Source organism: Macaca thibetana, chromosome 1, assembly GCF_024542745.1.
Source record: "Macaca thibetana thibetana isolate TM-01 chromosome 1, ASM2454274v1, whole genome shotgun sequence".
Classification (NCBI taxonomy): Eukaryota; Metazoa; Chordata; class Mammalia; order Primates; family Cercopithecidae; genus Macaca; species Macaca thibetana.
In genome coordinates, this window is record NC_065578.1 from 121469158 (window position 1) to 121480848 (window position 11691).

The 11691-nt window shown below is 41.1% G+C and overlaps 1 pseudogene across 1 annotated transcript; it reads left to right on the forward strand.

Annotated features, from left to right (window-relative positions):
• The first annotated feature begins 9485 nt into the window (after positions 1-9485).
• On the forward strand, positions 9486-11691 carry LOC126932481 (DENN domain-containing protein 10-like; annotated as a pseudogene). Its single transcript, XR_007718204.1, has one exon. The product of XR_007718204.1 is annotated as a DENN domain-containing protein 10-like (transcript).

An 11691-nucleotide genomic window follows, 5' to 3' on the forward strand; every position in this document is an offset into this window, starting at 1 on the left:
CGTCTATTCCTGCCTGGTGTTTATAAGCCTGACACTTGGCTGGGCCTCCTTGGGGTATCTCTCCATGGCTCTGTGGCAAGACTTGAATACACCAATGATGACACTTGGTGTCCCCATAGCCACCTCAAAAATGCATTAAAGATTTGCGAGAAAATGAAGGGAAACATAGAAAACCTGATTTTGAAAGTTGTTGCCTCTCCTTCTTCCTCATTCAGAGTGTGTATGATATTGTTGTGTGATGTTGGTTGGACTGCAATTTAGCACAACACCTTTTCTAATATTTGGCAGTTTCTTACAGAGTTAAGCCTACCCTATAAGGAAGCAAATTTACTTTCATTCATCACCCATGAGAAATGAACACATACATCCAATAAGGCTTCTACAAGAAATGCTTATAGCAACCTTATTTTTATACTAAGGAAAAACTGGGTACAATACAAGTCCTCATCAACAGAAAAATTTAATATCTACTGTTATATAGTCATAAAACAACCTCATGCACAGGAAACAAAAACAAGCAAACAGCAACAAAAATCCAGGCAAAGTTTGAAAAAACACAGTAACACGAGTAAATCCCTCTAAACACTATGTTTAGCAAAAGATGCCTATAAAATATCTCTTTGAACATCTAAAACAAATTTATTTCAATGTACCTGTCTGACACTCCTGTGTGATTCCATTTATATGAATCGGTGGTTCAGTGGGTAGATTCTTGCCTCCCACGCAGGAGACCATGGTTCGATTCCGGTCAATGCAGCTTATGGTTTCTGCACAGTGTGGTTTTTACGTTTATTTACCATAACTGTCTATACCTCAGGTAGGTCACAGCCACCATAATAAAGAGAAGGAAAAGGTAACCACTATATAGCTTTCGGGTTCCTTCCGGAGTGGAATTTCTCTAAGCAGGGACTTTCCAGAGACTGTCTTTGAAGTAGCCAGTGTGTCTGGTTGGTCTCTGCGTTTTTGCATATTTGTCCCTAAAACCGGCGGGACTTTTATTGTCTTTTCTGGCAGATCCCTGAAATACAGAGTCACCTGGACACTGATTTCACTGACTGGACTTTGGTCAGACCACGTCTCGCGGTGGAGTGCAGCTCAAGAAATCACATTCCTTGAGTTTCCAGGATTCCTTGAGCTTCCAGGAGAGAAGTTGTGGGGTCGGACATATGCGTGGGGAAGTGGGGAGGGGGGACGGAGGTCCAGGGATAGGGGAGGCGTGCGGGGAGGAACCCGCATGCAGATGAGGGAGCTGCGGAGAGGGGCCTCGGACCTTCCTGTCGAGGAAGGCCCCAGTCTTTGTTGGTCTTGACAAAATGAAGGATGGGCCCCAAGTGGAGAGCAGCACGTCCCCAAAACTCATTAAGATTACCCCGGTTTGTTTTATAAACCACCAGGCAAATCTTCTGGCTAGGGGATTCTTTTTAATTTAATGCATCTCTTTAAGCAGCGTGCTGGGGAGGCCATGACAATCATTACCTCTGCAGGTTTGCAGAGGAAACCTGGAAAAGGAAAGCCCCGGGATCATCTCGTTTGTCCTCCCCTGTTTTCATCTACTCTTTTCCTCAGGGAAGCTTATATGGGTCCAGGTGTCACATCGCAGCTGCCACACTGGCGGATTAAGAGCCGGGCACGGTGGATCACGCCTGTAATCCCAGCACTTTGGGAGGCTGAGGCGGGGATCACAAGGTCAGGAGATCCAGACCATCCTGGCCAACATGCTGAAACCCTGTCTCTACTAAAAACACAAAAAGTTAGCCGGGAGTGGTAGCACCCGCCTGTAGTCCCAGCTACTCGGGAGGCTGAGGCAGGAGAATCGCTGGAACCCGGGAGGTGGAGGTTGCAGTGAGCCGAGATTGCGCCACTGCACTCCAGCCTGGCCAGAGAGCGAGACTCCGTCTCAAAAAAAAAAAAAAAAAAAAAAAAAAAAAAAAAAGAGCCGCTGACAAATCTCTCTCCTGAAGGGGTAAGACCCTCAGTTGGCCCATAGCAATGGAGTCAGAAGTAAAAGCAGAACCGAAAACACTTTTCTCTATGTCATTCTCTCTCTCCTACCTGTGAACATCAACCTTCCACACACACTGGTTCAAAACCGCCTTGGTCTCTAAGGGAGGTTTACCATTTTTCACAGGTCCCGTGGAGCCATGTTTCCTTCTTGCTTCTCCGGTTCTTCCAGGGCTGAGTCTCAGGAGCTGCTCAGCAGTGCAGGCTAGTTCAATATCCTGGTTCAAAACCGTTTGTCTTGTTTTGCTACTAGAATAAAGTGCCTCCTAGACCAGAGATAAGCCGTGTTCCCTCGGCTTCCATTTTCTAGAGATAATTGGTATCATTTATTCATTAGATGTTTGGTGGTGAAACCATCTAGATCTGGTGCTTTGTTCTAAGGTTGTTAATCGTTGCTTCAGTTTCATTAATAGAGATCTATTTACGTTATCTATTTCTCCTTGTGCGAGTTTTGGTAGACTGTGTCTTTCAAGGACTTGGTCCAATTCATCAGGTTATCAAATTTGTGAGCAGAGAATTGTTGATAATCTTCATCTGTTATCCTTTTAATAGCCATGAGATCAGTAGTGAGGACCTTCTTTTCTTTTTGTTATATGTAACTTTTATCTTCTCTCATTGTTTCTTGGTTCACCAGATAGATGTTTATCAATTTTATTGATTAATTTAAAGAACTACGTTTTGGTTTTGTTTTTTTTTTTTTTTTTTTTTTTTTTTTTTTTTTTTTTGAGACGGAGTCTCGCTCTGTGCCCCAGGCTGGAGTGCAGTGGTGCAATTTCGGCTCACTGAAAGCTCCACCTCCCAGGTTCATGCCATTCTCCTGCCTCAGCCTCCTGAGTAGCTGGGACTACAGGCGCCCGCCACCGCGCCCGGCTAATTTTTGTATTTTTAGTAGAGACGGGGTTTCACCGTGTTAGCCAGGATGGTCTGGATCTCCTGACCTTGTGATCCGCCCGCCTTGGCCTCCCAAAGTGCTGGGATTACAGGCGTGAGCCACCGCGCCCGGCCCGTTTTGGTTTGTTGATTTTTCTCTATTGATTTCTGGTTTTCAATTTCCTTGGTTTCTCTTCTAATTTTTATTGTTTCTTGCATTCCACTCACTTTGGATTTACTTTGTTCTTGTTTTTTGAGTTTCATAAACTATAAGTTCAGATTATTGATCTTTTCTCTTTGCTACAATATGCATTGAATACTATGAATTTCTTTCTAAGCACCAATTTTCCTGCACCCAGAGATTTTTTATAAGTTGTATGTTTGTTTTCATTTAGCTCAAAATATGTAATTTTCCCTGAGACTTTTTCTTGACCCATATGTTATTAGAAGGGTGTGGCCTGATCTCTAATTTTGGAATTTTCCAGCTATTTGTTATTGATTTATACTTCAGTTCCATAATTTGAATGGAGGGCATATTTAGTATGATTTCTATCCCATTAAATGTGTTGAAGTGTGTATTATGGGCCAGAATGTGGTGGATCTTGCTGAACATTCCATGTGACCCTAAAAAGAATATGTATTCTGCTCTTCATGGATGAAGTAATCTAAAAAGTCAGCTGGATCCAGGTGACTGATGGTAGTGTCCAGTTTCACTATATCTTTATTGATTTCCTGCCTGCTGGATCTGTTAATTACTGATGCTGAAGATTCCCACTGTAATAGTGAATCTGTCTATTTGTCCTTGAAGTTCTATCAGCTTTTGCCCCTCATACGTAGATGCTCTGTTGTTTGGCGCATATCAATTAAGGATTGTCATGTCTTCTTGGAGAAGTGACCTCTTTCTCATTATGTAATGACTCTCTTTATCCCCATGATTTTCCTCCCTCTGAAGTCGGCTCTGTCTCAAATTAATGTAGACACCCTAGTTTTCTTTCTTCCTTTCTTCCTTTCTTTCCTTTTTTCCTTCCTTCTCTTTCTTTCTTTCTTTCTTTCTCTTTCTTCTTTCTTCCTCTTTCTCTCTTTTGCTCTTTTCTTTTCTTTTCTTTCTCTGAGTTTCACTCTTGTTGCCCAGGCTGTAGTAAGTACAATGCTGCAATCTCGGCTCACTGCAACATCCGTCTCCCAGGTTCAAGCGATTCTCCTGCCTCAGCCTGCCAAGTGGCTGGGATTAAAGGCATGTGCCACCACAGCCGGCTAATTTTGTGTCTTTAGTAGAGATGGGGTTTCACCATGTTGGTCAGGCTGGTCTTGAACTCCTGACCTCAAGAGATCTACCTGCCTCGGCCTCACAAAGTGCTAGGGTTACAAGCGTGAGCCACAGCACCCAGCCTCTGCTCCAAGTTTCTTTTGGTTACGATGAGTATGATATATCTTTCTCCATCTCTTCACTTCTAATATCTCTGTGTCTTCTTGTTTAAAGTAGGTTCGTTGTAGATAGCATATAGTTGGACCTCATTTTCCATTCTGCCAGTCTCTGTCTTTTAATTGATGTACTTGGACCATTCACATTTAAAGTGACTATTGATATCATTGGATTAATATGTACCATAGGTGTAACTGTTTCCATTTTTTTACTTTCTTCATTGTTTCCTTTTGTGTCTTTTACTCTTTTTCTGCCTTCTCTGGCTATAATTGAACATGTTATATGATCCCATTTTTCTTCTCTCTTACAATACAAACCTATTTCTTAACAGAAAAAATGATGTTTTTGTTTTCACCCTATTGCTTGCCATATATATTTACAAATAATCTAAGTCAACTTAAAGTAATGCTATGATGTTTCATGGGTCATGCAGGTACCTTAAAAACAAAATTCCTAATTCCTTCTTACCACCCTTTAAAACATTGCTATCATTCATTTGATATATTCATAACGTATAATCATCCAATCTATTATTGCTGTTTTTATTTTGACGGATGGTTATATGAATTAAGAATAAACATAATAAAATATTTTATTTTATCTTCGCTTATTCCTTCTCTAACTTCCTTCCTTCGTGTAGATATGTCTCTAGCCCTTGTGGTTTTTTTTTTTTTTTTTCTTTTTGAAGAACTTCTTTTAACCTTTCATGGAAGACAAAATTACTAGTGACAAATTCCCTCAATTATTGTCAAAGAGGTCGTTATTTCTCCTTCACATTTGAATCGCAATTCTACACAATTCTAGGTTAACAGGGTTCTTTTTCCTCCAACACTAAATATGTCAGCTGCATGCAGTTCTTGCTTGCATGGTTTCTGAAGATAAGTCTAATGTAATACTCATCCTTGTTCCCTAAGGTAAGGTGTTTTCTTTCTCTAGCTTCTCTCAAGATGTTCTTTGGTCTTTGATTTTTTACACTTTCAATATTATATGTTGTGATGCTTAATTGTATGTGTAAATTTGGCTGGGCCATGGTGCCCAGATATTTGGTCAGATATTATTCTGATGTTTCTGCGGAGGTGTTTTTTTTTTGTTTGTTTGTTTGTTTGTTTGTTTTTTGATGAAATGAGACATTGAAATCAGCGGACTTTGAGTAAAGCAGATGACCCTCCATAGTGTGAGTTGGCCTCATCTAGTCAGGTGAAGGCCTTAATAGTATAAAACCTGACCTCCCCCTAACAAGGAGGAATTCTGCCAGCAGATTCCCTTTAGACTTGAACTGCAACCCTCTCCCCTAAGTCTCCAGCCTGCTCGTCTACCTCATCAGATTTGATATCACCAAGCATCCACAATTATGTGAGCAAATTCCTTAAAGTCAATCTCAATCTCTCTCTCTCTCTGTCTCTCTCTCTCTCCTCTCTCTCTCTCCTTCTCTCTTCTCTCTCTTCATCTTCACCTCTATCTATCTTCTATTATGAGAAGTGGCAGGTAAAGAAGATAGGGAAAAGAAAACAAATCATGTAATTGACTGTCGTATGGAAATATTTGATGTTGAAAATTATAATTTAAAATGTATAAATCAAATATTAGAAGTGTGTATAGTTCGAAGGGGAAAAAACTATCAAAGCATTTTAGTGCAATATTAAGCATGACCTATACAACCCTTCCTAAATGCCAAAGGCACACACAGACACACACACAATCAAAGAATACAAATAATTAGAACAAAGAAATGTAGTAAATACAATCTGTTACATATGATAAACATAGCCTACAATGTGGGAAGGTTTAGAAAATAAACACGCAAATAAAAATGTTTTTATTAATTCACATAATTACCTGCCAAAACCAATCAACATAATAAAAGATTATAACATCGAATATAAAAAACAATCTACCAGTCCAAAGTGATAGACAAAAAATTTTAATTGTATAGATTAAAGTTAACTTTGGACAAAAATTAAAACCCAGGCAGGAAATGTTTTTTTTCCAACAACAGAAACTAGCAAAAACAAGGATATAGTAAAAACTGAAATAGAAAATTTCTAGTGTAGAGATATGAATATAGTAATTGACACGGGCAGGGATGATTAGTGAATGATAAAATATTTAGAGGATGATCATTAGAATATAGGACATTTATAGTTTTAAAAACCACTTTCCCAATTACTTCATTAAAAATAAGGTGTCTCTAAAAGGGACAGATCTCCTAGATTCCTCCTTAACCAAGTGACCAGTCCTAGTATCATGATAATGGTGATGGGCAAACTGGACCTTCTCTGCCTACAGATGGGCTGAGGTAGGAAACTCTCAGTAGTGACCCTGCAGGGTTCCTGGCAAAACGACTAGGCTGAATTTAATCATGAGGACGTTTTTGGACAACTTCAGAATGTAGAACATTGAGCCAGACAGCTGACCTGTCCTCTACGAACAAGTCCATGTCACCATCATCGATGACAACAACAAAAAGATGGGGAGATACTTTGGGTTCAAAATAACTAAAGAAAGGTAGCTACATTATCTTTTTACTTTTTTTGAACCCAAAATGTGCTTTCTCCTTTTTATTGTGTGATTCGTGGTGACATGGACTGTGTGAAGGAGACAGGTCAGTTGTCCTGCTCAGTGTTCTACATTCTGCAGTTGTCTGTCTGATGATTACCTCCTATGAAACTCAAGCTAAGCATATTTAGCAAGAACATGGCATTATTCATATTCTGCACCGGCAGAGTCTCATGTGACACGCTGTCTCCTGCCAGAGGCTCCTGACTCCTGTTCTCTACAGGATGGAAGCTGAGAGGAGTAGGGCTAAAGCCTCTCAATGCTGTTTGTCCATCTGGCTTTGGTCTTCCTAAGTATTGATATTAAGTGGAGGCTGAAGGACTGTGGCTTCTCTAACCAAAGGAGCCTAGTGGGTTAACAATTGTCAAGAGCAGTCAGCGGTTCTGAAATACAATCCTCAGCCACGGATCCCTCCCGTGTTGTGTTGAGCTTTCAATTGCTCTGCTCTTTTAGTTTTTTTCCATCAAATGAAAATGCTTTGTGTGACATCTGTTCTTTCTTTTCATTGTTACAGCAGCATTTAGTATCTATAGGAGAGAGAAGAAAAAATCAAATGAGTATCTTTGTCAGGTCCTGCTGATGGCCAAGTTTAGAGGGACTGCTAAGTGGTGATAGTCCAGGGTCAAACTGAGTTTCTGCTAGAAGGATGAGCTGAAGGGTGAGCCTCAGGCTAGGTGAAGAGGCAAATGCCATCCACAAGTGAAAAGTAAACACCCCTGAACTTCCAGTCAGCATGAGATGAAGGATATAGGGACCCTAGCTCTGCCCAACCAGCAACCGGTGACATCAGCTCCTTTCCTCCTGATTCCCTTTGTCTGGTGCACAGCGATGGCTTTTCACACCTCTCAGTGAGGATGTTCTCAGCATCAACCATGAAAGCTCAGAAACAGAGGGCTGCAGAAGGAAAGGACCTTTTGCAGAGAAACCCACCCCCTTACAACTCCATGTCCCAGTCTCTTAGGGAAGGGTGGGCAGGGCCATGGGAAGAACCCTGGATATTAGATACAGGAAGGACCTCAGACCACATCCACGTCCAGTTCTGCCTTTTACAACAGAGGAGCAGTGATGCCACAGGGCTGACTTAACTAAAGCCACATGACTTGCTATTGACAACCCTGAAACTGGAACCCATGCACGAAGGCCCCTTCAGTAAGTTGGAGAGAAGGGAGAGTAAATTCTCCAATCTGGAGTTCTCAACAGTCGCTGGAGGTTGCTGGGTCACCTTGGCTAGGATAGGAATAAGCTTTGACAAAGAAATATGATGTCACTGCTGCTTGTTTTGTTGGTTAAAATAAAAAAATGAGAAAAAGACAAAAGAAATATTATGTGTTCTTCCAAAAATGATCAGAGAAAAAGGAAAAAGAAAGAGTCAAATGGAATTACAAAGGAAGGGTAGAGATTGTAACCATGGCCCAACTTATTATCCCTAATTCCCAGAAGTTGATTCCATACCTGGTTACACCTTAATGCATTTCTAGAAATATTCTCAATATCTGATAGACAAAACTCTGAAGTAGAAAGTGAAAAGGATTAGTTTGTGTTTTACTACATTCTCCTCTCCCTGTTCTATTTTTCCCAAAGTGGTTTGTTGGGAAAGATTTCTTTTTAGTATTTTATGCCAGCATCAAGGGTAGCATTAAAAAGTATTCATATATCATCTCTTCCTGGGTATTATTATTATTATTTTGAGACAGAGTCTCGCTCTGTCACCCAGACTGTAGTGGTACGATCTCAGCTCACTGCAACCTCTGCCTTCCAGATTCAAGCAATTCTCTTGCCTCAGTCTCCCAAGTAGCTGGGACTACAGGCGCATGCCGTCATACCTGGCTAATTTTTGTATTTTTAGTAGAGATGGGGTTTCGCCATGTTGGCCAGGCTGGTCTCGAACTCCTGACCTCAGGTGATCCACCCTCCTTGGCCTCCCAAAATGTTGGAATTAGAGGCATGAGCCACCATGCCCAGCCGAGTTTCAGTTTTTCTTATTATATTCTCTCTAGTGAAGTGAGACCTACGCGTTCTCTTTGAGGATTTGGCTGAATGAAAAGAATTGAGCAAAGCAGAATTTTTACATTGCAGTGCTGAATCCATTAATGGGCTGTGGAATCAGTGTATGAAAATGTAAACTGCAGAATTTATTTTAAAATTGAAAAGAAGGCTGGGCATAATGGCTCATGCCTGAATCCCAGCTCTTTGGTAGGCCGAGGTGGATGGATCACTTGAGGCCAGAAGTTCGAGACCAGCCTTGCCAACATGGTAAAACTGTGCCTCTACTAAAAAATACAAAAATTAGCTAAGTGTGGTGGCATGCACCTGTAATCCCAGCCATTCAGGAGGCTGAGGCATGAGAATTGTTGAAGCTGCTTGATGGAGGTTGCAGTGAGCCGAGACTGTGCCACTGCACTCCAGCCTGGGTGACAGAGTGAGACTCAGTCTTAAAATAAAATGGCCTGTTATGGGGGCGGGTCCTACGGCGGGCGGGGCGGGACTCCGGTGCGAGGTGGGTCCTGCAGGTGGCAGCCAGAGCTGCGCACCGCGGTGGTGGAAGATGGCTGCGCGGAGGTGGTGGACACTGAGCTAATGCTTAGAGTCGGGCTGATCCAAAAGGACACAAATGGAGAAATTCTGTGGATGTGGTGTTATCCTTCCACGACAGCCACATTAAGGAACCTGCTGCTGAGAAAATGCTGCCTTACAGATGAAAACAAACTTCTCCATCCCTTTGTCTTTGGTCAGTACGGAAGAAATGGTTTTATATCACAACAATTGAACTTCCAGAGTCTTCTATTTTGAAAAAGGTGACTCATTTTTCTGTTGTTCTGACCACCAGAGATTTTAACCCAGTGAAGTATGCTGCCTTCACTAGGATATTGTGTAGAATGTACCCGAAACATGGGAGCCCAGTTAAAATGATGGAGAGTTATATTGCAGTTCTCACAAAGGGGATGTGCCAGAGTGAAGAAAATGGCCCTTTCCTTAGTAAGGATTTTGATGTCCGAAAGGCCTACCTGGCTGGCTCCATCAGAGACATTGTATCTCAGTTTGGAATGGAAACTATTCTCTTACACACAGCACTGATGCTAAAGAAAAGAATTGTGGTGTATCACCCCAAAATAGAAGCGGTCCAGGAGTTTACCAGGACTCTGCCTGCCCTGGTGTGGCACTGACAGGACTGGACCATCCTTCACTCTTATGTGCACCTCAACGCTGATGAGCTGGAAGCCCTGCAGATGTGCACAGGTTACATTGCTGGATTTGTAAACTTGGAGGAGAGCAACAGACCAGACCTCTATGATGTGTTAGTGAATCTGGCAGAGAGTGAGATTACCATTGCTCCCCTTGCAAAAGAGGCCATGGCAATGGCCAAACTGCACAAAGAAATGGGTCAGCTAATTGTTCAGTCTGCAGAAGATCCAGAGAAATCAGACAGCCAGGTCATACAGGATATTGCTCTAAAAACGAGAAATCTTTACCAACCTACCACTGTTTTCAGAAGTTTCGGCTGATGGAGAAAAGAGAGTCCTTAATTTGGAGGCGCTAAAGCAAAAACGATTTCCGCCAGCAACAGAAAACTTCCTTTATCATCTAGCAGCAGCCGAACAAATGCTGAAAATCTTACTGTGTGACAGAATGTATCACTGATGACTGATAGAAAGCCCTCTTTCACTCTGATTATCCATTAACTACATAAAGTCCTGAAAATAACAGAGAAACTGTTATATATTTTTAATGATTTATTTGCAGGTATTGAGATTTGACCTGAAAAACAATGAAACACATGAACACACTTCTGATTCTCTCCCAGCTGATTAGTTTCCTGCCTGCTCTCAGTGTTGGACAAAGTGCTGTAACTACTTTATATAACATTACAAAACAGCTAGAGGTCCTGGGGTAAGAGAAAAAAAGCACATCATGACAAATGCGAAAGCTTTCATTATTACACGTTCCAGTTTGTCTCACTGTGTAGTCATAAGCTAATGGTTTACTTTCAGAAAGCTGTCTGAAACATTGCTTTGTATTCTAGGAAGAACTTTAATTCCTCCTGAGAAACTCTACTTTCTGAGCCCAACTGCTAAGTTTTCTGTGGAACTGTCTAGAAGATCATTCAAGAGAGCCTGCAGTTGCACTTTCTTGTAAAAGTTAAAAACAAAAAACAAAAAACAAAGGTTTTTCCCGGCTTTTGAACATTTTGCCTATGAGAGTTTTGCATATATTTTATACTTGAGTAGACAACTTTAATAGTCCATATTTATACTATCGCAGATGTAAGCATTTGGTAAACGTTCAGCCATTAACACTCATTTGACCCTGTTAGCAATATTCTTTTGAAAAAGGTGCCAGTCCTTATGTGGTAAACTAAGAAGCCCATTGAATATAACAGTGTGTAGGACTGAAACAGTGACCTTATATTATTGCTAAGGGAATATGAGATTAACTTCCTACAGGGGCCAAAACCAGAGAAAGGCTTCCAACAACTTTGGTGAAAGTAATTTGGCCACAAGTCAAGCCAACTGTTTGTATTCATTTATGTACCTTTTTCACAACGGGAGGCCTTAAAATTGCCAAATCAGCATGGAAGCCTCAATTATGTGCTTGTTAGTGTGTCATTCATGTTGATTGTAAGGGATTATTTTCACTCAGTACTGATGTCCTTGGAAATCTTACCTGGAAACATGTTTGCAAAAAACATTATTGGATCTTTCATTTTTTTCTTGGTATTACATATTTGTTAAATAAAAATTAAACACCCTCCCTTTTTGAGTGAGGGCAGGGGAGGACCTGAAATAAGACGATGTTTACTAAGGCAAATTATAGAAAATTAAATCTGCACTTTATGGAAATGA